Genomic DNA, 24836 nt, shown 5'->3' on the forward strand with positions numbered 1-24836 from the left:
ACTCGGAGACTCCGTGGACTGTAGCTCTCAAGGCTCCTTTGTCCATGGAATTCTCCAGGTAAGAATACTGGCATGGGTAGCCATTAGGATCTTCCCAACCCAGGGATTGAACCTGGGTCTCCTGCATTATAGGCAGATTCTTTACCATCTGAGTCCATAGGGAAGAAAATAGAATCTGTCACTGCAGTTAGGATTTTGATGAAAGCAAATGAGAGGGTTCCTCAATCCATTGGTCTACTTTTGTGGGTGGTTCTTATACTGTTTGCTGTCACTTCTATATACTAAAACCAAACATCTTCCCTAAGTGACCCTTGTTAAACCGTGACTTCTCAAAAATAGCACCAAAACAAAGCTGAGTTTATTCCTGTTGCAGTAAGGGAGAACACAATCTTGAGAGAGTCCTAAGCAGCATCTCAGAGGGGACTGCCCTCAGAGGGCAAAGTGGAGATATTTATGAGGTTTTGGAGTCTAGTTTAATGCAGGTCTTTCATTCTCAGGGCTTGATTAGGGTTTGGTTAGGATCATGAGATAATAATCTAGAACTAGAAAATTTAATAAGGCAAGGATTTTATAGCTGGAGATTCAATGAGTCTTAGAGATAAACTACTGTTTGATGCTACCTATTGAAGAATTGAACCATTTGATATTAATTTAAGTGGTTTCAACTGACTTGTTGGAAAAGACCCTGATGCTGGGAAAGATTGAGGACAGGAGGAGAAAGGGGCAACAGAGAATGAGATGGTTGAATGGCATCACCAAATCAATATACATGAGTTTGAGCAAACTCCAGGAAATGGTGAAGGACAGGGAAGCCTGGAATGCTACAGTCCATGGGGTTTCAAAGAGTCGGATGCAACTTATCGACTGAACAACAGGGGTGTTCTTTAAAACTACTGTTGTTTAGTCGCTAAGTCGTGTCTGACTCTTTTGTGACCCCATGGACTGTAGCCCACCAGGCTCCTCTGTTCATGGGCTTTTCCAGGCAAGAATACTGGAGCAAGTCACCATTTCCTTCTCCAGAGGATCTTCCCAACCTAGAGATTGAACCCACCTGCGTTTCCTGCATTGGCAGGCGGATTCTTTACCACTGAGCTACCTGGGAAACCCTAATGAATACTGGGGAACAGTAAAATTATGTTGATGTAGATAGTAAGCTGTGTGGTTATAAGTTGTGTTGCTTCTCAGTGTCTCACCTTGTGGTCATTGTTCAATCTAATCTAAAAGGTAGACCATTGGTCTCAAGGAATTGGACCAGTCTGGGAATTGTTGTTTTACTCGTCATGCCTGTAGGTTTTCTTGTTCTTTTTGATGGATCATGTAGTGGATGTCACAAGACACATAGAATAATCATTTGATAATAGTTATATAGCAGCACTTAAGACCTGACAATCACACCTCTAAACATTGCAATAGGGACCACTTCTCAGCCAGGAACCAAGGGAACCCAAGTTAAACAAAGAGAAAAGAGCCTAGCCCCAATCTGAAGTGCCCAGGAAACTAGATAATTAGCCAGATTAGCTACCTTTATGATTATTTGCTTTCTAATTATTTTGAAATATTACAGATTCTAGTGGGGTCTATAGAGATCTAACATTTTGCCCCTAAAACAGTACATGTTTACCTTCACGAGGCCAATGTTAGATCTAAGGCGGCTCTATTCTGATCCAGCACCTGCCAGATTTCATGAACCTTCCAGGCAAGGAATTCTGTGGATGTAGTGACATTGTTGAATTCTCTCCTGCATTTTCTGAACTACAACATGTAAAATCTTGGCAAGTTTCCATTTGAGGTGGCCTGGCAGCCATTCTCAGAGTGCCAGCGATTATTTTTGTGCAGTTCATTGCTGGATTTCTCCTAGTATTCTCTTCTGACTCTGGATGCAATGATTGGTACTCTATAAAAAGCCTCTTTGAACACCCTCTTCCCCATGATTTAGTCTCTCAGTTCAGCATTAAGGCTGGAATCTTAGTGGTGCTGTTGTCTGATATAAAGAGTAGCAGGGATTTACCTTGGTCTCATGTTATCCCTTTTTCTATGAGCCCCTACCTTTATATAGCCATCTCCTTCAGAAGCGTTAGAGCACACAGAAGCTCTTTAATTTGTTAATCATTCTGAATTGGGGTTCCAGTTGAGGGTTAAGAACTCTTATTTATAAAGTTTTCCAGAGTTACACACTATCAGAAAGCGTAGCTACTGTCAGCGGAAACTTTCCTTTTGTTTCTAGCTAGCTTTCAAGCTCTAGTGAGTACACCATGCTTTTCCATCTGAGGAGACTTTGCTTCTGGTAAGGAGTGATAGTTTCACCTAATATTTTGCTGTATCAGTGTTAAGATATGACCCATTAGCAAACAATCTTGAATCTGGGTCTTCTAAAGGAGTTTCTAATAAATCTGTGTATGGCATAGATGGTTTATGAACAGATGGTAAACAGTCATGGGTTTCCTGTTTTAGGTAGTAGAAGAAAAATAACAGAATTTTACAGTGCTGCAATGACTCCTAGAAATATATGAGGGTGAAAATAGGATTTCATATGCAGTAGGCCTATTTGGTAAGAAGTGTGCATTTCAGTAAGTAGAAAGACTGTGCAGCATGAAGAACCATCACATTTAAAGAATACCCTAAAACCAAGTTGGCAGATGTCTCTACTGGTCTAGCTGCTGCCATTATTGAGAAGATAGGTAGACTTTTGCCCCTGGGTGAAGAAAGGGAGGTTAGTAAGCTATTGATCTCCCATAATTTCTATAGAGTTGAGTCAGAATGCCAAGAGCCTGCCCAGATAAGTAAGAAAGTTTATGACAATTATATTGGCCCAGAATGGGAGGCCTTTGGAGAACTCATTTTAAGTAGATCCAGTCTTGTTTAGATTCCATGGGAGGAGGTTTGGTTACTGATAATGTGGTCAAATTCTGTAATGGAGGGGCAATTAGAAAAGTTAAGACTCCATTACACTCGGGTCAGTGAGATGGAAGAATCCTGCCAAGCGTCTCTGGCCTAGTAAAATTTTGAATGACCTGTAATTGGTTAGGAAGAAAGGATTAACTTCCTTGGGATAACTCATATCCTAGAGCAGGGCATGACTTTTGCTTCTTCTGTAAAGGACCAGGTAATAAATATCTTAGACTTTGTGGGGTATATAGTCTCTGTTACAACTGTTTAAATTGTTGAACACTTAAAGTAACCATGAAAGTGAAAGTGTTAGCTGCTCAGTCATGTCTGACTCTTTGTGACCCCATGAACTGTAGTTTGCCAGGCTCCTCTGTGTGGGTTGCCATTTCCTTCTCCAGGGGATCTTCTGAATCCAGGGATCAAACCTGGGTCTCCTGCATTGCAGGCAGAGTCTTCAACATCTGAACCACCAGAGAAGCCCCTCAAGTAACCATAAACAATATATAAATGGGTATGACCATTTCCAAAAAAATTGTTATTTACCAAGGAAGGCAGCAGGATGGATTTGGTTCATAGCTCTGGTTGGCCAATCCTTGTCCTACATAATGAAGTAACTGACAACATTTTGCCTTCTCGTGGGAAATATGCCTTTACTAAACTAGAACAGCAAATAAAGAGAGACAGTCTTAGCATTTACCTCTTTTCAGAACACAACAAAAGGTTTTATACCACTACAAAGGAGTAGGACAATGGGGAAAGTTAAGGTCCTTGTGGACTTGGTTAAGGGTTTATGAAAAATGGCAAACTTCTCCTCAGGTCATGGCTCTGGGACAGCTCAGGTGAGATGAGGAAGCCCTGAGAGTGTGATCATGGACTTCTTGTCAGTCTGGTAGGTATGTGGGACTTTGAGCTAATTCTGAAAGAAGATTGAGCAATAAAGAAATATCCCAAGTATCAAAGATTGTATCTGTTAAATTTGTATGGAATAAAGGTATAGTCTTTTGGTGTTTCTCTGAAAGTGATGTCCTACCCGCCCTCCATTTTCTTTTATAAAAGATGGAGACCTGTCACTATGTCTCTGTACAGAGTAGTGAGAGACACAACTGTTTGAACAAGTTCCCCCTCTTGGACATGGAAGATGGTGCCAGAGAGGCAATATAGAAAATCCATGCCCTAGGATAGTTCAGTAGATGAAGGAATGGAAAGGGAATTTATCTTCTGTTTTTTTCCCATTTCCTGTCTCTCATGGGCTTAAGCTCTCTCCTTGGAGTTAACGCCTTCACATTTCTGGGTTTTGTTAACTGGTCTTTTCAACAGCTATTAGGGAAACTAGTGTCATGTCCTAAAACATCCTTCCTCCAAGCTTGAAAGTAGAGGAGGAGCCAGAGACTGGATGCAGGTTTCAAACGGTAGAACCTCACACAGTATGGTGTGGCTGAGGGTCTGGGGGTGGGGGCCACAGGCGACACTGAAAGAATATGAGGAAGCACACAAAATTATCTAAGACAATATATTAGCAGACTTCTGACTGTAATTTACTAGCCAGATCTGTGTCATGTGGACATACTAAATGTGTCGGAATATGAGTAGCTTCCCTGGAGCAGAGCACATGGCTGACTCTTCAAAAATCTGGATTTAAGTAGAAAGGATGTTGCTGTTTGGTCTCTAAGTTGTGTCCAACCCTTTGTGACCCCATGGACTGTAGCTTGCCAGACTCCTCTGTCCATGTGATTTCCCAGGCAATAATACTGGAGTTGGTTGCCATTTTCTTCTCCAGGGGATCTTCCCAACCCAGGGATTGAACTTGTGTCTCCTATGTGGGCAGGAGGATTCTCCACTGCTGAACCACCAGGGAAACCCTGGAAAGGATAATAGGGGAATTGACATTGGGTACGTAACGGTAGGTGTGCCAGGCAGGGATTTTTCAATGGGCAATAGTAACCAATTTTCCTAAATGTAAGAAAAAGAAATTTGTTGGAAGAAAGTCAGTAGTCGGTGTTGGATAAATGTTTGTTGAATGGATGATTGTATTTGAGTGGGGCTATATGTTTCTTGTTGTCCATTTCTTGCTAACGCCAGCATATTGTGTGAATCTCCTATAAACCCAACTTAAACAGTCAGCTGCTCATAGAGATACCCTCAGTGGGCATAACCTGGGTTGAGGAAGCCATGGCCCTTTGAAAGAGGTATGTGTCTTCCGGTACTTTCTAGATGTCATTTGAAAGCCAGTGCCATGTTACTATAGAATCAAGGAAAAAGACAGTCAGTGGGGGAAACTGAGGCCCTTGGAAGTTAAGAGGTGTGTCTGAGGTCACATAGCTACTGAGCAGCAGAATTAGTGGATTTTTCGTAAAGAAAGCGTCAGTGTACTTCCTTTTGCTAAAGCAAGATAAAAATAAAAATGATTTTACAAATACAGTTAGTGAGCCCAACATGTGGGTGTGCATTTTAAAATTCCCCAAAGGCATAATGTCCTTGTCTGCGTAGTTTCAGGGAGTGTTTTACATTTCTGTCATTCTGGGTGCCACGACACCATCAGGATGGCCGTGACAGCTAAGAAAACACAGAAGACGTGTAACTCGGAAAAAGATTCAGTCACAACAAAGGCTGGCTCTCCTTATCAGTGTGAACCCAAGAACCCAGGGAGCACCCCAAAATATACATCGATGATGGCTCTGTGAGTCACTGTATGACTCACAGCTCAATGACCGCTACAAAACAGAAACTTGAATAATTTACTGCCCAGGCCAAAAGGACTTGAAAGAACTTTCCCACCCACCATATGAGTGATATATCAAACTAGGGATAAGGCGCCATCCCTTTCTTCTTCTTGAAGTGGATTGATTCTCTCTCTTTGTGTGTCTCCCCCGAGACACAGCCAGATAAGCCTCTGGTTTCACTAATAATCTCTCAGCGAACCCTTCTATTCCTGTACCTGCCTCCTTGGGCTCGCTCTGCACAGAAAGCTAACCCATGAGAGTGCCTCAGCACACAAAAATGTACTTCATCACTCCGCAGAGCAAGATGGCTTCTTGGATCAGCGTTTTATGCCTCCCCTCCCTTGACTGTGACACTGAACAGACCCATAATAAACCGTCCTCGACTGCACAAGTAAGAAATGATTCTCAGGGCCAAGGCAGCTTGCTCTCCAAAACCGTTCCCCTTACTTGTGTGAATTGAGGACCCAGCGATCACACTTTGGGGGCACAGATAAGATTAGAGGAGAGGCTCATTGCTCTAAGGGAATGAAGCGTTTTAGTCTCTAGCACCATCTTAACAGGGCTGCAACCGTACTCACGTGATCCTCGTACTTGGGTCCCTGCAACTCCTGCTTTTCCCAGGAGAGTTCTGAGGTCAGTGCCCTGGGTTCACGTGGGCAGGTCCTCATAGAAGCCGCAATGTACATGCTGAAGCTCCTTTCCGCCGGTGCCTGAGCCCAACCAGGCCATCTTCCAGGGCTTGGCTGCGCCCATCCATGTAGCGATGGTGACACAGACCTTCTGGTGTCAGGGGGCTGTCTGGCATCTGGATTTTCTCTCATGTAGAGGACAGCCCTGTTAAAAAATAATCTCCTACAGTCATATAGTATCCCCCGCTTGGGAACGATGGGTGCTTTTCAAGGAAACACTCTAGGGTGAGAGTATGCTTGACTCAACCCATTGCTTCCTTCCACACTAATAGAAAGTTCTTTTTTTTTTTTTTTGGTCAGATTTTTATACTGACGAATAAAATTGTGAGGTATTTAAGGTACTTTATGATGATTTGATATAGGCATGTGTTGTGAAAGGGTTCCTCCCATCTAGCTAATTAACACATTCATCACCACACATACATTTTGGTGAGAACATTTAAGTTCTACTTTCTTAGTAAATTGCAATTCTGTGAGGCAATGTTATGAACAGTAGTCACCATGTTGTACATCAGATCCTCAGAACCTATTCATCTTATAGCTGAAAATCTGTGCTCTTTCCTCCCCTGTTTTTCCCTTCCTCACAACCCCTGGCAACAACTTTTCTGTTAAAAACTTGGACTTAAAAAGAAGAATCCATATTTAAGTGATACCATGAAGTGTTTAGTTTTCTCTGTCTGGTTTATTTCACTTAATGTTGGGTCCTCAAGTTCCATCCATGTTGTCACTTCTTTTTTTTTTAACAACTGAACGATGTTCCATTGTATATACACATCACATCTTCCTTATTCATTCAGCCATTGATAGACATTTAGGTTATTTCTTAAAAATCTCTTAATGGCACCAGGAAGGCATTTTCTATCTGAGCTCTTATGCTGCTGAGGGGTTATTAAAGTATGATTTGGCAACCTGCAGGGTTTCCCTGATTCTGCCTGATGAAAGAGCCTCCCTGGCTTGCTTGCATCCCCAAGACTGTTCGAATTATCCTGCAGATGAGAAGCTGTTGTATCAGTATTTTCCTAAAGAGAAAAATACACTAAAAAATTGAAAGGAAAACTGCTACTTTGGTGGGGTGAGCCCTGGAGCAGGCGGCCAGGATTTCTTCCTTCACTGAGATTTCTTTCCCATCCTTATCACTCCCTAAATCAGCATCAATTCAATTCCTCCTTAAGCTAGGTGCAGAGATGCGGAGATAAACACTGTGTAAAACAGAACAAGAAGAACTAAAGAAGTGAGGCAAGTCATCTGTTGAGAGTAGGTCAAACCAGGGAAACTAAAATGAAGTTCAAGTTCAAAAGGCAGGAGTGCCTAGAGTTAAGAGCTTGGGCAATTGTCAAGGTTGAAGCTGAGGTTTCTGAGGTTTATCTGTCTTGGTTTAGATCAGAACATCCATTTTCCTGCTGAAATATCAACTAGCATCTTCATATAGTTGGCTTGGTAGAATTCGTTTTCTAAATAGGAACATTTTAGTTTGTAATTTAAATGCAATCCTCATCAAAATTCCAGTGCTTTTTGGGGGGAGGGGGCAGAAATTGACAAGCTGATCTTAAAATGCATATGGAAATGCAAGCGAACTTGAATAGCCAAAACAATCTTAAAAATGACTAGCACTTGTCTCATGCATCCAACCTGGGCTGGTGATCTGTTTCACTATAGATAATATACATGTTTCAATGCTGTTCTCTCGAAACATCCCACCCTCGCCTTCTCCCACAGAGTCCAAAAGTCGGTTCTGTACATCTGTGTCTCTTTTTCTGTTTTGCATATAGGGTTACAGGGTGGAGAGGGAGATGGGGGGGGGTGGAGGATCAGGATGGGGAATACATGTAACTCCATGGCTGATTCATGTCAATGTATGACAAAACCCACTACAATATTGTAAAGTAATTAGCCTCCAACTAATAAAAATAAATGGAAAAAAAATGAATAGCAAAATGGGAGGACTCACTCTTCCTGATTTTAAAACTTTTTACAAGGCTACAGAATCAAGACAGTATAGTACTGGCATGAAGATAGAAATATAGAGTCCAGGAATAAAGCTTTAAATTTGTGATCAACTGATTTTTGACAAGGGTGCCGACTAGTCACTGTGAAAACAGTCGTCTTTTTAACAAGTGGTGCTGCAACAACTGGATATTCACACGTGAAAGAAGAAAGTTGGACTCCCATCTTACACTGCAAACAACAATTAACATAGTTAGATACCTGAAGGTATTCGGTAAAAACACAACACTTTTAGAGGAAAACACATTAGGAAGTCTTTATAACTTTGGATTATGCAATGATTTCTTAGTTATGACACTAAAAGCACAAGTGGGAAAAGAAAAATAAAGCTTAATTGGGCCTTAATAGAATTTAAAAATATTTGTACTGCAGAGGAACACCATAAAAAAAAAGTGAAAAGAATGCACAGAACTGGAGAAAATATCTGCAAATCATATATATTCCGTATCCAGAATATATAAAAAAGCTATCACAAATTATCAATAAAGGACAACCTAATTAAAAATGGGCAAATTATTTTGGTGTACATTTCTCCAGAGATACACAAATAGCCAATAGGCACATGAAAAGATACTTAATATAATTGGTCACCAGAGACATGGAAATAAAAGTGTGAGATACCACTTTATATTCACTAGGATGGTTATGGAAAAAAAATAAAAGGGTGAACAATAACAGTGTAGACAAGTAATATAGGAATTGGAATCCTCAATACACTGCTGTAAAATTCTCATAGTAGCTGCTTGGGCATTCCTCAAAATTCAAGTATAGAGTAACTATATGACCCAGCAATTCCATTCCTGGTTATCTACCCCAAAGTAATGAAATCTATATAAAAATGAGCTCAAATGTTCATAACAGCATTATTCATAAAGACCAAAAAGTAGAAACAACTTAAATGTTCATTAACTCATAAATGGGTAAGCAAATTGTGATATATCCATACAATGGAAGAGGAATAAAGTATTTATACATGTGAAAACATGGGTGAACCTTGAAAACGCTATTCAAAACAGATACAAAAAAATGTATGATTCCATATTTATGAAATGTCCAGAATACACAAATCCATAGAGATGGAATGTGTATTAGTGTTTGTGTAGGTCAGTTGGGAGAGGGGAAACAGGGAGTGACTGCTAATGGGTATGAGGTTTTTTTTGAGGGGGTGACGAAACATTCTAAAATTAGATTAAAGTGATTTTTATTCAACTTCACAAATATAGAAAGTCATTGGATGATGCACTTTAGATGGGTAGGTTTTATGGCATGGAAATTTTATCTCATAAAGCTGTTAAAAAATAAATGAATAAGTAAAAAATTAAGTGAAAGTATACTATAATTTTGGCAAATATTCAGAATTTTTCTTTGATTTATCACAGTATATACATATTTTGTGATTATTAATTTTTTAAAAGGGAACATACTATAGATTCTATTCCAACATTATGAAAATTCTGTTATGTAATGAGCATTTTTCTCAGGTCAATGTATACTAATTTCAACATTTATAAAAGCCACAAATTAATCCATTCATTTGGTATTACATAGCTTATTTTATTTTATTTTATTTTTTTATTTTTTTTTTTAATTTTTATTTTTTTTATTAGTTGGAGGCCAATCACTTCACAACATTTCAGTGGGTTTTGTCATACATTGATATGAATCAGCCATGGTACATAGCTTATTTTAATATGTGGTTTTTGATGAACATTTAGGTGACTTCTAATTATTTTTAAACAAAGAACACACCAGTGAATATCTTTATACATTTATCTTTGAATAATTTTGTACTTCCGCAGGATATTTCCTTAAACTAGGATTGTCTTCAGAGTCATTTTTATGAGAAACTGGGAAAGACCTAATTAGGTGCTATGTACCATTTTAAACTGGAAGTTCTCCACATTTACATTTTAACTCTGGAACTTTGTCCAGTACCTGAAACTTTTCCTTAAATACATAAAATTGTCTTGGAAAGGGAAGAGATTTTTTCCATATCCATGAATACTCTCACTCTCATAGAATATAAATACAATCATCATACATTATCTGACTAATTTATATTTTGGAAATAGCTAGCAAAAAAATTGTTAGCCTTAAGAGTTAAAGCCCAAAGCCATGATATTGATCTTAAACCATATAGTATTTACCTGTATAATTTATATTTTATGATGCTAAATTGACAATATCCTTTATATATTTTCTTTTAAATTACTTTTCTTCATTTTTAGTCACTTCAGCTTTGAATATTTCAGTTCTAGTACAAAGAATCAAATCTAGAAGCAGAGAAGTGGTAAGACATGTTCTTCTGCTAAGTTTCTAATTGTGATCCAGAAAACTTCAACTTAATATATGAGTAATTAATGTTTATTCTATTGTATATAATTTTGTCATAAAATTCCTGCAACAGGGGAATGGCCAGGAGAGAGATATGAGCTGTTCTCTGGTCAGATGTACTATTCATCTGCTCTCTGGTCATGCTACAGCCAGTTTGAGATTTCATCCAGGAAACACCTGAAGTTGTAACCTGGCAGCAACAAGGGATTTTTTTTTTTTAATGTTTTCATAGCTTTACCTTTTTCAGAATGTCATATAATTGGATTTATTAAGTATATAGCCTTTTCCAAACTGCCTTCTTTCACTTACGAATGTATAAAGTTCATCAATACCTTCTGCAACTTGGTATCTCATTTTTTTTATCAATGAATAATGTTACATTGTGTGGATGTATTAGCTTATTAACTCATTCACCCATTGAAGGATATCTTGGTGACTTCCAGTTTGTGTAACTATGAATAAAGTTACTATAAGCATTCAGATGCAGGTTTTTGTGTGGACAAAACTTTTTAAATAAGTTCAGTAAAAACCAAAGAGCAAGATCTCTGAATGAGAAGACAATACTTCGTAATCAATAACCAAATTGTCTTCCTAATTGGCTATGCCATTTTACATTTCTACTAGCAATGAATGAATGTTCCTGTTGCTCTACATTTTCTCTAGAACTGGCATTTTCAGCTATCTGGATTTTAACCATTTTAATAGGTATATGTGTGGTAAATGATTATTGTTTTAATTTACAATGCTCCAATGACAATTAATGTTGAACATCTGTTGATATACTTACTTACTATCTGTATATCTTTTTAAATGAGTCATCTGTTCGGGTAATTGCCTATTTAAAAAATAGGCTTTAATTTTTAGAATAGTTTTAGGTTTATAGAAAAATGTAGATACAAAGTAGAGAGGTTTCCTATAAATGCCCTCTCCTCCCCTATCAATTCTGTCTCTCTCTATTTTAATATGTTGTGTTAGTGAGGTCCATTTGTTACATTATGAACCAATACTGACACATTATTATTAACTATAACATTCAAATTCTATAAAATACAAGAGAAATTATTCCACAATTAACAATTTGTTGTTGTCAATGAACTGAAGCATGCTATTGTTATGAAAATGCAAGTTCTGGGCTGCAAGCTCCACAGGGTGCGTTTAGTCCCTATTTTGTGAAAAGACACAGGGGAACAAATTACACTAGATGCGTTTCTCTTTGGAGAGACTCGTTTACTCACAGAAAACAAAGAGTATTACTGTTATCTGAGAACCTGGAAAATAATATCAGTCTTTTGGGTTCTCCTAATTTTATCAGGCATGAGTGGACAATAGCTTTGTGTCTTGACTCAGAGGAATGGCATGAATCATTAGGACAACGATGCCTGTCATCACATCAGGACCTGCATTAATGGTGATCACCTAGTGAGTTAACATCATTTCTTTGTAGCACTGACATAATGGCCCTGGCTTTTACTGATGGGACTTTAAATTGCATGTTCTAATCCTTCCGCTATTGGTTGGACCTATCCTTTTTTTTTATGCAAAATCTTATTTAAAAAAAAAATTTATTTATTTGGCTGGGCCAGTCTTAGTTGTGGCACATGGAGATCTTCACTGCAGGATGTGGGATCTAGTTTCCTGACCAAGGCTGGACCCCAGCCCCTCTGTGTTGGGAGCACAGAATTCTCATCACTAGACCACCAGGGAAGTTCCTGGGTCTTTTCTTGGTTTAAACACAGACATTGATATTTAGAAGATCCCTTCTCCAGGGAATCTTCCCGACCCAGGGTTCGAACCCAGGTCTCCTGCACCGCAGGCAAATTCTTTACCTTCTGACCACCAGGGAAGCCCCAAATGTTGGGCTAGTTTCTGTGCTCTGCTATGCTTAGTTACTCAGTCGTGTTCAACAGTTTGCAACCCGATGGACTGCACCCCGTCAGGCTCCTCTGTCCACAGGGATTCTCCAGGCAAGAATACTGGAATGTGTTGCCATGCCCTCCTCCTGGGGCTCTTCCCAACCTGGGGATCGAACCCAGGTCTCCTGCATTGCAGGCAGATTCTTTACCATCTGAGCCACCAGGGAAGCCCAAGAATACTGGCATGGGTAGCCTATCCCTTCGCCAGGGGATCTTCCTGACCCAGGAATTGAACTGAGGTCTCCTGCGTTGCAGGCAGATTCTTTATCAGCTGAACTACCAGAAAAGCCCATTGAGAAGATAAATCTATCCTGTTAGCTACATACTGATCAGAATTGTGAATCTTAGAACTGGTGTTTAGGAAGCACTTGAGCCCCCTTGGAAATAAAGTTTTCTGCTTGGATAGAGTGACTTTGGACTTGATATTAATTTTTATTATTGATATCCATCAGTAGAAACAGGGACTTCTGAGGAAGAAAAGAACTGTCTTGCTCAGAATGTAGGGCAGGTAGGCAAGCAAGTCTGAGCATCTTAGTGGCTATTTGTTGGGTTCTACTCTTATTAACTCTTGAGAAAAACCACCCAAGAAAATTCAAGGCACAGAAAATATATAGCACTGTGCTTGGGATTTATATGACCTACTTTCATCTTCTGTTCTGTCTCCCATGTGGCGTTTTTAAGCTCCCATTCTCCAAGAAACCACAGAGGGAAAAGAGGCACACAGGTACAAATTCTAGAGGTCTCCATTATGTTCTGAAGAGTAAATTAATCCACTAGGTTGTCAAGAGCCTCCAGTGTTTTCCACTGGGTATAAAAGGGTTTACTCTGGTTTCTGATTGCCTTAGTCCTTTATAAGATCAGTTTTCTTAACAGTATCTCTTTCCCTAGCATGGGGCTATGCCTAAACAATACAGTTTTCCTTTGCCCAGGAAACTGCAGCTATTTTGATATTCTCCAGAACTCTTGTCTCCCTGTCTCCTTCACTTGTTGCTTGGGAAAGGAAAAGCAATTTCCTTCCTTGGGGAACCCTAATCTTTATTTGTATTTCTATTTTGAAGCAGAACTGAGCAAGTTTTGTTGCGTTGTCACTCACTGTAACAAAGACAGAAGGAACCTTCTCTATGTACCTTTAGGGAGAGGGAAGTGTGGCCGGGGGAAATGAATTGTTTGACATATACTGGAATCAGAGAAACCATCTCACTGTATCATTTGCTGTCAATACCTTTCTTCATTCCTTTTGTTGATTAGATGTTTTCTTTATGTACTACAGCCCGGGATTTCTACAGTTGGAGATTCTCTTTATGATAGTCTTGGTGTTCCTTTGGTCTTTTGGTAAAGGCATTTGACCTAATCATGATAAGCTGATGAGTTGGCTTCATCTATAGTGTGGAACAGGGACTGTTGGCTGAGAAAAGTATGAATGCTGAAGCTGAGGGCAGAGTTGGCTCATGGAACATTTTATCTGTTCTCTGAGTTTCTTGTCCCAGTACGTCAACAAATTTGTTTTTGTTTAAAGACTTTCCCACACAAGTGTCTGCCAAGTTCAGAAGACTGCTTTTTGAGATTGATCTTGGTTTTCTTGGAATAAGAGCTGAGATCATATAATAAGCTCAATTGGTCTTAGTGAATAAAAGTTGGGAGAGTTTATTTCCATATACATCAGCCAGATCTGGGCATAGAATAAAGGTCTGGACACTAGGTGGGTATGGGTGGGAAATGCAAGGAAAGAACTAGTGAAAGAAGGTTTTCACGTCTGTCTGCTTTTCCCACTTGTTTTTAAGACTGTTTAGGTCACTCGGAAATAAGGCACTGAGCTTGTAATGTTCCATACTGAGACTGACTTTGGTCATACTCTTATATGATTTAAATTAGGCTCTGTTGTGTGTGCTCAGTAGCATCCAACTCTTTGCGACTCCATGGCCTGTAGTCGACCAGGCTCCGTTGTCCATGGAATTTTCCAGGCAAGAATACTAGAGTGGGTTGCTATTTCCTGCTCCAGAGAATCTTCCCAACCCAGGGATCAAATTAGTTTATTAGAAAAGAGTCTTTAGGTTTCTGATCTCTGGATTGGTAGAGATATTTTCAATATACAAAGAAGTTCCAAAGTGTCCTCTTAGAGCTAGGCTAGAAGACCCTTTCCTTTGAGGCATAAAAACCACTCCACTGTGATAATCCCACTTGCAGGGAGCTCCTTAAAAAAAAAAAAGGCTACAAAAAGTGTAATTTAATGGACATAAGCTAGACTCTTCTTAGTGAAAGCAGGAGATAAGTATCACAGTAAGATCACATTGTGTGCTTGATTGTTATTTGAAAAGGGACATGAAATCCAGTGGGCTGGGAAATGGCTCTGCCTTGATGAAGGAAGGCATGATGGATCATTATGGGATGCCGTGTGTTCCTTGAGGTTGGTTTGCGGCTTTAGGCCACATGGCAGTTGAATGAGAGGAATGAGAGGAACTTGGAAGTTTATCAGAGACAGAAGTGTAGGGGATCACAGTGGCCATGGTGAATGTGAACCCTAGCATAGGCTTTCAGGGAGGAAATGGATGTCTGCCATGCCCACAATCAAAGAGCAGCATTGCCTGGAGACCTTACTAATGTCTGCAAATCCCAGCCAAATGTCTGATAGCACTTTGAGGTTGGAGGGTGTATATATAAACATACACACTCCTTTCCTGACTACTTTTATGACAAAGAATAAGTAAGATGGAAACTGAGAGTCTAGATGTCAGAAGCTTGCTTGTTAGTCGCTCAGTTGTGTCTGACTCTTTGCAATACTTTGGACTGTAGCCCACCAGGCTCCTCTGTCCATGGGGTTTTTCAGGCAAGAATACTGGAGTGGGTAGCCATTTCCTTCTCCAGGGGATCTTCCTGACCTAGGGATCAAACCTGCATTTCCTGCATTGCAGGCAGATTCTTTACTGCTGGGTCTTAAAAGGGTGGCTTAATGCTAATACTTAATACTTGGAAAGACTGACCTAGCCAGCCCCAGGCACTGCTGCTCCTCTGTAGGCTGTCCTCTAAATCATCTGGCATAGAGAAGCATTGCTGGCTCCCAGAGGAAGAGAATGATTAAAAAAAAAAAAAAAGACACTGATTTGTACATGTCTAATTCCTCTCCCAGACTCATCAAATTGTGTAACTCACTCTATATCCACCATGAAAAGTAAGGCGTATGCCAAGAAACCAGAAGTGCTTGGAAAAAAATCCTTCCTCAAAGCAATGAGAGAAGTGGGGAAGATGTATTTCTTCCTTTTAACAAGTTCCCCATTTGGGTACTTCTCTGCTGGTCCAATGGTTAGAGCTTCGCCTTCCAAAGCAGAGCATGTGGGCTTGATCCCTGGTCGAAGAGCTAAGATCCTACATGCCTCATGGCTGAAAAACCAAAACATGAAAAGAGAAGCAATATTGTGGCACCAGCGTTTTCATGATTGACAACATCAGCAGTAAGAAAATTACGTCTGCTTTGGGGGACTATAGCACGAGAACAGAAAAGACAAATGTTTAAAGAGTAATCATTTCCCCAGCATTGTTAGTGCTTTCCAGTGTTTTCAGAATGCCAGGAGGTGTTCTGATTACATTAATCTATGAAGGTAATGCAAGGATAAAAAGTTATGAGAACAAGATAAATTCATATATTATCAAAGAATAGGAGCTGGTCAGTTAGGAGACATTTTTTGAACACTCACAGCTCATAAAGAGTTTGTGACCTAATGGAGAAGACAGAAACCAACCAATGCAAAAGAAATAGACATTTGCAAGTATAAAATTTTATTGTTAAGTCAATGAGGGTTAAGTCAGTGTTTTTGCTAGCGGGCAGGGTTAACCAGGCAGAGTTTCCAAAGAAAGTGAATCTTGATCTGTGATGACGAAGAGATGGGGAATGTGGAAACAGTGGCTTTGAGTTTCCAGGCATATGGTGAAAATCCATAGAAGCATGCTAGAGAGTTGCTGATGTCATCCAAGGTTGAATGTGAAGTATTATGATGCTGCTGCCGCTGCTGCTGTTGATGGAAGGAAGATAAACGTTGTGACAGACGCCCACAATATTTTTGGCAAGAAATAAAATTCCATTTAGTATGAGGCATTTCAAGGGAATGACCTTTAGCATGCACATATGGCATATTTTTGGCTCGTTGCTGAACTATGGGTTTGGGATCTATACAAATATGGAAGGCATCAGGTGAAATGCAATACATTGTTTCTTGGCCAATGGAATTGACAAAGTGAAAACTGCAACAATTCCTCACCTAATGTGTTGAAACAACAGAAATAACACCCAAAATACCAGCAAGGGCTTTCCCCCCAAAAAAGAGAAAGTGAGAAGAGCACTAAAACATATGCTAAAGGTTACCTATATTGTTACTTCTAATTCTCTTTTCAGTCTGAAATCAAATGCATAGTTTCTTCAATGTGATAAGAGAAATACTTCTGTTTGTTCACTAAAGTCAAAGGGACAGTGAGGATCAATGAGCTATCCCCAGGCAAGTTCTTATGTAGATCTTCTAATTTCTACTATTATCACAACAAAGACCTAGTACACATTCATGATTTCTTACTTTTAACTTATTTTCCTTTCAATTTACCCAGCTCAAGGCTACTGATAAATAGTCCTACAATACTTATTCTTTGTTTGCAATCCGAATTGCTAAAATAATTTTCTATTCTCTATAATAGGTGAATTCATTAGCTTAATAGTCAAAATTATATATAAGGTGGGCCTATTTTTCTCTTTTTCTTTCCCTATTCTTTTTTGTTTTGTTTTGTTTTTTGGAAGCTTGAGGTCGTTTAATTGACAATTCTCCATTTACACAGATACTCTTTTAGCTCTTCTCCAGTGTAAGTAAAGTCTGAGCACTCTCATTTCTCAACAGGACAAGATGGGTCTTTTTTTTTTTTTTTTTTTTTTTACTTTAATTCCCTTATTTCATCATGCAAATTCTCCTGTATGACTACCCATACTGGTTTACTCATTGTTTCTCTAAATAGCTCATTGACCTTTTTCTTCACCAGATCTTTGCTCACTCTAAACTTTTTATTTCACCCCTCCCTCTGTCTACCTCCTTCCCTAAGTACAGATTCAGCTAAAATCTACCTTCTGTATGAAATTCTCTCTCAATACTGCAGTCAGACTTTCTTTTTACTATATGTGCTACTTATACATCTTAGATCAGCTATCAACTTATGCCTATATCGAGAAGAGCAGAGCCTTATGAATAGACATGGTCTGTGGATGGGGCCATTCCCAGAGGAGGAAGTCATCACTGGTTACAGGGTCGCTACTGGAAAGGTAGCCTCATGCATGCAGTCTTTTGACTCCTACTTGGCCACATGAAAATGAGCTTTAGACCTGGAACTCTTCTTTACCAAGACACAAGGAATCCTCACAGCCTGTGCTGGGCCTGTCGCCTTGTGTCGGAATATCTTTCCCTGTTTTGGACCTTTATCCTGTTTAGTTCAGTTCAGTTCAGTTGCTCAGTTGTGCCTGAGTCTTTGCAACCCCATGGACTGCAGCACACCAGGCTTCCCTGTCCATTACCACCTCCTGAATCTTGCTCAAACTCATGTCCATTGAGTCGGTGATGCCATGTTTAAGCATGTGTCAGATGGCACCACTACTATATTTGTCTCTGTGGGGAGGGGGCAGAATCCTTCATTCGAGGCACAGGAGGAGTGCCCATAGGTCAATCACTCTATGGTGGCTGCCTGCAGGGGTCCTCTGGCCACAGGGGACAAGTGCCCGTTACCAAAGCTGACCTACCTTGCTCTGCTCTTCTCTGTATGAGTAATGAGGTGTTCCATAGTGACTCTGATACCAAGATTCAGTTGGCAGAAGTGTTCGGGCTCCTGCTCCTGGTGATAGGCAACAAGTGTCACTTGCTTGACAGTTACCAAAAAAAATGATGTCTAATGTGAATGATACGAAAAATAAAGCCAAATAACAAAATGCATGGGTTGCCCCGGTATAAAGCCTACAATCTGCGGGAAGTGTGTTTCTCTTGACCTGAGTTCCAGGATTTTGATTTTAACGATTACATTTCCTGGTAGATGAAGATTTGAGGATGAACCAGATCAAGGGTGAAAGACAGACCGCAGCTGTACTACTTTGCTGAGTCATATCTAAAGCAGGATATCTAATAAGCAAAGGAAAAGGATAGATACCAAGGCGTCAACAATCATTCTAGAAAATAGGTTTTGAAAACAAACGTGCCTATGCACTATGTCTCTCTTTCCAATTATTCATACTATACAGCATCTCTGAAAACTAAGGCAGGTAGGATAACAGTCTACAATCATTCTCAGACACTTTGCCAAATGATTTTGCAATAACGTTTAAGGAATTTTGAAAATTAGTCTTTAGTTTGAAGGCTCTTTTTGTGTGGTTAAAATACCATTTTGGGGGAAAACTAAGTTCCAATGGGAAAAGAATGTAGTTTGGGTTATGGGTCAAGTTGGGAGTATCGGGTAAAGGAAGAAGGGATGATGTCACAGTGAAGCAAACTTAATTCAGGAAAAAAAGCCTCAGTTCCCAGAATATTTGCTAGGGAAAGGTGGAAAGAAGAGAGGGAGCTACCCACACAAATGTTGCTGGCTTACACTTGATATGCCTAAAGGATGAGTTATAACAATAGCAGTTAGTATCAGATATGCCATTGTAATCAACTTTTGATGATAAAAATATAAGAATATAAAGATTTCCTCCATAGTCTATATTAGTTTTTATGGTTTAACTTTTTTTTACATTTAAATCTTTGATCCATCTGGAATTAATCTTATTGTAGTATATGAGGTTGGTATCCAATTTAACTAATTTCCAATTGTAATTCAGTTATCTCAATAATAACTATTGAATAAGCAATCATTTCCCCACTGATTCAAACTGACATTTATAATAATAAAATAACCCCTTATGTCTATTGGAGTCTACTCTCAGACTTTCTAGAATATTACTGTGATATTTTCGATCACATTTTATTTCTCTGTTTATACATGAATTAGAATTAAACTTATGCTCAGTCACTTCAGTCATGTCCGACTCTTTGTGACCCCATGGACTGTAGCCCGCCAGGCTCCTCTATCCATGGGAATTTTCAGGCAGGGATACCGGAGTGGGTTGCTGTGCCCTCCTCCAGGGGATCTTCCTCCCAGGGATTGAATCCAAGTCTCCTGCATTGCAGGCAGATTCTTTTTCCTCTGAGCCACCAGGGAAGCCCTCGAATTATGCTATGTTAGGCAAAATAATTCTGTTTCCCAGATGTTCACATCCTGTACCCTGGTACCTATGTATGTCACCATAAAAGGGATTTTGCCAACATGAAAATGGTAAGGACCTTGAGATTTTTCTTAGATCATCTGAATGGGCAAAATCCAATCACTGCTGCTGCTGCTGCTGTTAAGTCACTTCAGTCCGAATTCGATTGTCCGAATCCAAGCACAAGTGTCCTTAAAATTGGAGGAACTCTTCCATCTGTGTTCAGAATAAGAGATAAATGTGACTACAGAAAAATGGCTAGAGAAAGGCAACATTGTTGGCTTTGAAGATAGAAGCAGGGGACCAGGAGCCAAGGAAAGTGATGGCCTTGAGAAGGTGGAAAAGCTAAGGAAATGGATTCTCCCTAGAACCTCTAGAGAGGAACACAACCCTGCCCCCACCTTGATTTTAACCCAGGAAGGTCCACTTCAGACTTCTACCTCCAGAAACATAACGAATTTGTGTTGTTTGAGCTTGTGATAATTCTTTAAAGAAGCAATAGGAAATGAATACATGTGCTATTTTAATGTTTTAATATCAGGCAGAACTAGTTTAACCCCTGCCCCATAACTTAAAAAAAATGTTTTTGTCTAGTTAACATCTGTCACCATACATTAGTTACAAATTTTTTTTTTTCTTGTGAGGACAACTTTAAAGAGTTGCTCTTTTAACCACTTTCAAACACAATATAGTATTATTAAGTATAGTCACCATGCTGTACATTATATCCCTATGACTTATTTATTTTGAAACTAAAAGTTTGTACCTTTGGACCCCCTTCATCCATTTTTGTCCCCACTCCGCACGCCCCACTCTGCACGCCCCACTCTGGCAAGGGCGGGGAACAATAGGTTCCTTGTATCTGTGAGTTTATTTGTTTGTTTAGAAGCAGAAGTGAGATGATGCGTATTTGTTTTTCTCAATCTGACTTACTTCACTTAGCATAATGCCCTTAAGGTCCATCTTTTGTCACAAATGGCAAGATTGCCTTCATTTTTACGGCTGAATAATATTCCACTGTGTTTGTGTGTATGTTCCATTGATCTATTTGTCTGTTTTTACACCAATGCCATACTGTTTTGATTATTATAGTTAGAAACCAGGGAGCGTGATGCTTTCACCTTTGTTCGTTCTTAAGATTGCTTGGAATATTTGGGGTCTTCAGTGGTTCTACACAAATTTTGGGATTGTTTTTTCTATTTCTATGAAAAATGCCATTGAAATTTTGATAAGGATTGCATTGAATCTTTACATAACTTTGAGGAATTTGATTAATATTAATCTTTCCAACCCATGAGCATGGACTATTTTTCCATTTACTAGTGTCTTCAATATTTTTCATTAATGTCTAATTTCCAGTGTACAGGTCTTTCACATCCTTGGTTAAATTTATTTCCAAGTATTTTATTCTTTTTGAGGGGTTGTTAATAAGATATTTTTAAAATTTCTCTTTCTGATAGTTTGTTATTAATATATAAAAACATGATAGGTTTTTGCATATTAATTTTGTAAATTACAACTTCACTTAATTTCTGTATTTTTCTAACAACAACTAATAACTGCTCATAACTTACTTTTCCTCTGTATTAGTAATGGTGTGGAGAAGCAGATCAAGAACATCCCTCATATGCTATTACTTACATAAATTATAAGTAAGTTTTTATTGTAATATAGGCATTATTATTTGGATATATTTGTTATAGCAGTTTCAGTCAGTCAGTTCAGTCACTCAGTCGTGTCCGACTCTTTGCAACCCCATGAGTCGCAGCACGCCAGGCCTCCCTGTCCATCACCAACTCCCAGAGTTTACTCAAACTCATGCCCATCGAGTCAGTGATGCCATCCAACCGTCTCATCATCTGTCCTCCCCTTCTCCTCCAACCCCCAGTCCCTCCCACCATCAGGGTCTTTTCCAACGAGTAACTCTTCACATGAGGTGGCCAAAGTATTGGAGTTTCAGCTTCAGCATCAGTCCTTCCAATGAACACCCAGGACTGATCTCCTTTAGGATGGACTGGTTGGATTGCCTTGCAGTCCAAGGGACTCTCAAGAGTCTTCTCCAACACCACAGTTCAAAAGCATCAATTTTTCAGCGCTCAGCTTTCTTCACAGTCCAACTCTCACATCCATACATGACCACTGGAAAAACCATAGCCTGGACTAGATGGACCTTTGTTGGCAAAGTAATGTCTCTGCTTTTTAATATGCTATCTAGGTTGGTCATAAATTTCCTTACAAGGAACAAGTGTCTTTTAATTTATGGCTGCAATCACCATCTGCAGTGATTTTGGAGCCCAAAAAAATAAAGTCAGCCACTGTTTCCACTGTTTCCCCATCTATTTCCCATGAAGTGATGGGACCAGATGCCATGATCTTAGTTTTCTGAATATTGAGCTTTAAGCCAACTTTTTCACTCTCTCTTTCACTTTCATCAAGAGGCTTTTTAGTTCCTCTTCACTTTCTGCCATAAGGGTGGTGTCATCTGCATATCTGAGGTTATTGATATTTCTCCCAGCAATCTTGATTCCAGCTTGTGCTTCTTCCAGCCCAGCGTTTCTCATGATGTACTCTGCATAGAAGTTAAATAAGCAGGGTGACAATATACAGCCTTGGTGTACTCCTTTTCCTATTTGGAACCAGTCTGTTGTTCCATGTCCAGTTCTAACTGTTGCTTCCTGACCTGCATATAGGTTTCTCAAGAGGCAGGTCAGGTGGTCTGGTATTCCCATCCCTTTCAGAATTTTCCACAGTTTATTGTGATCCACAGAGTCAAAGGCTTTGACATAGTCAATAAAGCAGAAATAGATGTTTTTCTGGAACTCTCTTGCTTTTTTGATGATCCATCGGATGTTGGAAATTTGATCTCTGGTTCCTCTGCCTTTTCTAAAACCAGCTTGAACATCTGGAAGTTCATGGTTCACGTATTGCTGAAGCCTGGCTTGGAGAATTTTGAGCATTACTTTACTAGCGTGTGAGAAGAGTGCAATTGTGCGGTAGTTTGAGCATTCTTTGGGGTTTAGCCTACCCTAATTACAAACCTTGCATTACTATGTTGGGCAGTTTTGCTTTCATCAACAACAGGTGTTTAATTACATAAAATTTTTTTCAGCATATGTAAAATTATCAAATTATTTTCTATTGTATTAATATGGTGGTTTTTATTGATATACTTTCTAATATGAAATCTTACTTGAATTTCTAGAATACTCCTCAGTCGGCCATGGTATCTTATTCTTTTAATATGCTATGGATTCTGTCTAAAATGTTTTGGATTTTTGCAAATCCAAAATTTTCTTGTGTTGTTCTTTTCAGTTTTGGTATCACTCTAATAAATTGAATTTAATGGCTTGCCTTCTATGGTAGGCAGAGTCTAAGATGACCATGCTTCCTGGTATTCTTGCTCCTGTGCAATCTCTGTTTCTTGAAAGTGGATTGAATTTATTGACTCATTTGTATTGAATCAGACATGGTAGTAGCCATGGAAAGTTACTTCCAAGATTAGATTCTTAAAATAATGTATCTTCCATGTTGTACACTCTCTCAGGTTCTCATGTTGGGAGAATTCAGCTGCTATGTCATGAGGCAGCCCAGTGGAGAAGCCACCATGAAAGAACTTGGAAGTAAATCTTCTGGGGTCCACCAAAATTCATGTGAATGAGCTTGGCAGTAGAGCCCCCTCCAGCTGAACCTCAAGGGGACTGCAGCCTTTGCCAACATCATGAGTGTAGCCTGGTGAAGCAGGCTACATGAGGTAGCATGAGGTAGCATCTGGGTACCCTGACCCAGAACCATCCAGGTAAGCTACTCCTAGATTTCTGAAACTTTGAGATAATAAAGTTTGTTGTTTGCAATTACTAAGTTTTGAAGCAGTGTCTTAAGCAACAAGGGATAACTCATGCACCTTCTTTTTATATATTCTGAATAAGTTTAAGTAATACAAGAGTTACCTGTTTTTTAAAGCCCTGGTTCAAATTTCCCTATGAAAACTTCTTACTGTGGTGCTTTCTTGTGATTTTAGTTTTAGAGTAGTAAGGCTTACCAATTTTTGTTGGTTTATTATTTGTAATAGTATGTTCTGACAGAATTAAGAGGTATCTTTTAAGTTATCTCTATTTAAAACAAATTCTTTAATGCAATTTAACTTCCTCCTTACCACTCCATGGTTCTTGGTCTTTGTTATTATTACCATAGGTTTTAGATAAAACATATTACATTTATACATTGTATATTTATTTAAAATAATGTAAGTCTACATTGTTTTTGTTTTAAAAATATTTATTTATTTATCTGGCTGCATTGAGTCTTAGTTGCAGCATGCAGATCTTTAGTCTCAGCATGCAAACTCTTGTGGGATATATTCCTTGACCTGGGATCAAACCAGGGGCCCCTGCATTGGGAGCATAGTGTTTTACCACTGGACCACCAGGAAAGTGCCTACATTCAGTTTTTATTGATTGTTTTCCAAGTGTTTTTACTATTTAATAATTATAATAATGGTGGCTTGAACATGTACAAAAGTAGGCAGAACAACATAAGGAACAAATACCCATATCTTGCCCCAACAACCATGAATCCACGGTGAATTCTAGACTTTTCACTCTCCCATCCACTCCCTATATTATTATGAAGCAAATCCAAGATATCATATTTCATTCATAAATATTTCAATATGTATCCTTAAATGTCAGAACTTTAAAAATAACCATAGAGACATTCCCAAAACTGAAAAATTGATATCTTACTTTTCTCTATCACTCAGTATTTACATTTTTGGTTATTTCGTAAAAGTCATGTTTTTTGGCCATTTCAATAGTGTTTAAATTTGAGAATGTTATACAAATGAAATCATACAGTGTACAATTTGGGGGGATTGACTTTTTTAATTTAGTATAATTTCCTTCCGATTCATCTAGGCTGTCGTGTGTGTCAATAGCGTGTTTCTTTTATTAGCTAAGTAGTATTCCATAGTATGGATATACCACAGTTTCTTGGACCATTCACCCATTGAAGATCATCTGGGTTGTTTTTAGTGTTTGAC

This window comes from Cervus canadensis, chromosome 23 (genome assembly GCF_019320065.1).
Source record: "Cervus canadensis isolate Bull #8, Minnesota chromosome 23, ASM1932006v1, whole genome shotgun sequence".
In the NCBI taxonomy this organism is placed as follows: Eukaryota; Metazoa; Chordata; class Mammalia; order Artiodactyla; family Cervidae; genus Cervus; species Cervus canadensis.